Here is a 4987-nt window from a genome sequence, read left to right on the forward strand (position 1 = left end):
ATATATATATATAAATAACTTTATTTAACAGTTTGGAGATAAGCAGTCTAGTTCTTTCGTGACAACCCTGCAACCTTAAATAATAAGAGACTAGCTCTTCCCGAAGCTCATTATCCCAGAATGTATGCCTCACCTGTTGATGACAAAATGAGGGTTAGAGTTCCTCCCAATGTATCTATATCACCAAAACATGGCCAGAGAAAGGTCAAGGAAGAGAAAAGTGTAAAACAATGTCTGAATCTGTGATGGAACAATTCTACTTTAAGCCAATGATGTTACCTGATGATATCTGCTCATAAACAAGATTAGGATATGCAATATTTACTCTGTATTTGTTTATAATTATGTACTTAGCTAAAAACTGAAGATATCCCTACTAGTCTCAGTTTCAACTATATCCACATAGGTCTGTTTTGCAATGAGGGAAGAGAAAGAGACACCACATCCAGACCTTATAATAGACTAATTCCAAATCCACCATGCTCATCAAGCAGAGAGGGCCATTAAAGATATTATTATTCCTAACAAAGGCATGTGTATATCCACTCTTTGGTTATAAACTCAGAGTAGAAAAAAGGATGATTGATCAGCCCCTTTAAATTACAAAATATGGTAAGCTAATAATAAAAAGATGCCCATGAAAGAGCAAGTGCAGACATAGTACATCTAATATTTTCTTTAGCACTATGTTGTACTAGTTAGGTCATGAATAAGAATAGGTTATCAATTAAGCAATATGTTTATTGGACATCTGTTAATATAATAATTCATTATCATGAAAATATTCACTCCTAAAAATTCTTGTTATGCATCTACCATGTGGCAATAACTGTAGTCAAATGTAGGGTAATTTGAATTATTCACTATTATTTCCCAGAGGATTTTATATTCTAGCATGAAATGCTGTTCTACACTCTTTGTAATTATACAGATCAACTTTCAAGGATTATTTAATTTTAATTTGTCTGGACTACTCACACTATCATATATATATGTTTTCTTTGACTTTTTCTTTCCTTTGAAAATTACATCTAATGATAGGAAATCAGACCAACAAAATGTTTAGTTCTCATGATTAGAAAAAGAGTACTATTTCTCTTGGGCCATCTGTTTTGGTAATATACAGAAAACTATTGTCAAGAGGCCTTTAAAGGATAAAACTCTGTCTTTTTTATTATTAAATACTTTTATTGTGGGCTCTTACATCTCATATCACAATCCATACACTCATCCATTGTGTCAAACACGTTTGCATGTATGCTGCCATCATCATTTTCAAAGCATTTTCTTTCTACTTGAGCCCTTGGTATCAGGTCCTCATTTCACCCCCTCCTTCCCCTGCCCACCCTCCCTCCTGAACCCTTGATAAGTTATAGATTATTGTTTTCACATCTTACATCATCCTCTGTTGCCCTTCATCCACTTTTCTGTTGTTCGGCCCCCTGGGTGGGGGTTATATATTGATCCTTCTGATCCATTTCCCCTTTCTCCTCCCACCTTCCCATAATCCTCTTGGTATCTCTATTTTCCTTGTTGGCCCTAAGGGGTTTATCTATCCTGGATTTCTTGTGTTATGGCCACTTATCTGTAGCACTGTGCATGTTGGGCTTCAAACTTTGCTCCTTGTTTTGCTGGCTCAGCAAACTAATTTTATCTGCACAACAAGAAAGCCTTAATATCTCAAAGGTAGATTGTTCATTAAGTTCTTAAGACACTTATAAATTCAGACTTGCAAGTGGTAGCTCACAATGAGGACTATAACACAGGAACAACACCTGCCCCCTCATAAACAGCCCGACTTCTTTCCTCTAGGTCAGCGGTTCTCAACCTGTGGGTTGCAACCCCTTTGGGGATCAAATGACCCTTTTACAGGGGTCGTCTAATACATCCTGCATATCATATATTTACATTACAATTCATGACAGTAGCAAAATTACAGTTATGAAGTAGCAACGAAAATAATTTTATGGTTTGGAGTCACCACAACATGAGGAACTGTATTTAAGCTTCGGGGCATTAGGAAGGTTGAGCACCACTGCTCTCGGTAGACCAATAAGGGCTGTCAAGTCATATACTGAAAACCAATTTATTTTTTATAAAATATATTTAATTATCCTAGGTACCATGATTTATATGCTCTTTATCACCAGAAATCTATTTGGTACGACACACTAATTGAACAATAAAACTACCAATGAAAAATCACAAGTTATCTATGAGTGGCAAATATTTCCCCATTTCTGATTATATAAAATGAAAATAAAATTAAAAACAGAAAATATCCTCATGAATAGATACTATACTACAACAACAACAACACAAAAGGACAACCTAATAGAATTAAGTGTCCTATAGTGGTTTGATCCTTATTTTCTGACAGCAGGAATTAAATTTTGATCACCATTATATCTCTAACATTTATATAGATCCTGGGATCGAAACACTCAAAATGTATACTAAAAAAGAAGACGTAAAATAATGTGGGATTTCCATTTGAATGTAGAGAGATATGGCTCCCTGAAGTAGTCCATAAAATTATAGATTGAATAAATTTGGATGTAAAGGTAATAATGAACAGTATAAATACAATAGCCAAAAGTGTGAAAAGGCCCAGGTAAATATTGAAATATTACAAAGAAATTAAACATTTCAGACATTAGGAGACTGACTCATGTCTTATTTATCAAGTATTTTAAAGTATATATATTTGGAATATTAAAAATACACATAAAAATGTTATTATAGTTAACTGAGAGAGGCTTAATCTTAAAACACGATAAACAATATGTAGAAGAATTGTCAGTTACAGCAGTAAAACACATGTTAGCCATAAGCCAGTGCTCAAAATATGGCTACAACCTAAATAGATAGGATACAAATTATCCTGTAAAAAGAAGACAAAATATGAGAATGATTTGGTAAGAATTCATGTCTATCCCCCCTTACTGAGGGGTTGTGGGGAGGAGACAAGCCAGTCAGGGTGCAGGGTAGCAACGATGAAACATATAACTTTCCTCTAGTTCTTAAATGTTTCCTGCACACACACACACACACACACACACACACACACACACACACTATCATGATCCCATTTCTACCTTACAAATATGGCTAGACCAGAGGATGTACATTGGTACAGATAGCAACAGGAAACACAGGAAATCCAGGACAGATGACCCCTCCAGGACCAGTGGTGAGAGTGGCGATACTGGAGGGTGGAGTGAATGTGGGGTAGAAAGGGGGAACCGATTACAAGAATCTATATATAACCTCCTCCCTGGGGGATGGACAGCAGAGAAGAGGGTGGAGGGAGACGTCGGACAGTGTAACATATGACAAAATAATAATTTATGAATTATGAAGGGTTCACGAGGTGGGGGAGGGAGGGGGGAAAATGAGCAGCTGATATTAAGGGCTCAAGTAGAAGGCAAATGTTTTGAGTATGATGATGGCAACAAATGTACATATGTGCTTGACACAATGGATGGATGGATGGATTGTGATAAGAATTGTCAGAGTAGCCATGGCGGCCATGAGCTTGTTCCTGTGGTCTTTGGTCACTGCGTTGGGACTGCTGTCCGGCCGCTGCGTGGGCACGCGACTCGGGCCTGCTGCTTCCTTGCCTGCGGCCTTCCGAAGACTGACGTTTCTGCTCGACACAGTGGAGGCCATGGGAAAAGACTGTTCATAATCAAGCCCTCTAGATTCTACGATAAGCGTCTTTTGTGTTTACTGAAATTCTACATTTTATTGACTGGGATACCAGTAGCAATTGGCATAACTCTGATCAATGTAGTCATTGGTGAAGCTGAATTAGCAGAGATTCCAGAAGGCTATACACCTGAACATTGGGAATATTATAAGCATCCTCTATCAAGATGGATTGCCCATAATTTCTTTGACTCTCCCGAAAAGAATTATGAAGGAACGATGGCTACCCTTGAAATTGAAGCTGAGAAAGTGGAATTACGGTTAAAGGAGCTGGACGTGCAAGCCTTAATGCGGGCGAGAGGTGACGGGCCCTGGTATCAGTATCCGACTATGAATAAAGCACTTATTGATCACTCTCCAGAAGCATCTCCTGACAGCTAAGCGGCTTTTCCTCCCATATACAAAGTGTGTTCTCTTTAGTGAAAATAAATGCATCAATACATTCTGGGGGGGAAAAAAGAATTGTACAAGCCCCCAATAAAATGATTAAAAAGAAAGAATTAGTGTCTATCATTTCAGAATTCCTTTTACTCAAGATTCCAGAGTGAGGGGGAAAGGAAGAGTTCCAAATTCCTCATTTTGTGGAGAAAAGAGTTAAGAAACATGATTCAATTTTACTTTGATATCTTCAGGGTAAAAATTTACACCGGGGTACCATTTTCCTGAGGCCATTCTCAATATGATTCACAAGAGATCGACTGTCAAAATGATGTCATTCGGAAAGTACTTGATTCAGTTCCTATGGGGTGAAGTGTGTCTTATAGTACATATATCTGAATTCCTGCATGTTTCAGAGCTGGCTGACAAATGAGTAGGTTTATTTTGATGGTTAAAAGCACAGAATTTAGATCCAACAGAAGGTTCAATTTTCACATATAAAAAACAAAATACTTCATACAAATGCAAAATACCACATGGACCTAAATTGAAGATTAAAGTAGACAATGTTCTTCAAAGCAGATAGCATTGAATCTGACACCTTTAAAATATTAGCCATGTAAAAGAAGAATGTGGAGGAGAAAAAGATGAAGTAGACTAACAACATGGTGATGTTGATGGTGGCACAATTGCAATATTTTTGGATAAGAACTTCTTTAGTGTTTTTCACTCCAGATTAAAAAAAAAAATAGCCAATGTGTGTTTGTCTCCTCACTTGGTTTATTTGAGCATTAGTAGTAAAGAGCTCCCATGGCCGCACATCCTCCTGCTGTGTGCACTTGATCCCTGATTTCATAGTGAGCCGTGAATATGAAACTTTTTTACACTGGTCAGCCCA

The 4987-nt window shown here is 37.3% G+C and overlaps 1 pseudogene; it reads left to right on the top strand.

Annotated features, from left to right (window-relative positions):
• Nucleotides 1-3523: 3523 nt before the first annotated feature.
• On the top strand, nucleotides 3524-4092 carry LOC101661109 (annotated as a pseudogene).
• Nucleotides 4093-4987: the final 895 nt, after the last annotated feature.

This window comes from Echinops telfairi, unplaced genomic scaffold (assembly GCF_000313985.2).
Source record: "Echinops telfairi isolate 266 unplaced genomic scaffold, ASM31398v2 ScPeMD7_1713;HRSCAF=2227, whole genome shotgun sequence".
Classification (NCBI taxonomy): Eukaryota; Metazoa; Chordata; class Mammalia; order Afrosoricida; family Tenrecidae; genus Echinops; species Echinops telfairi.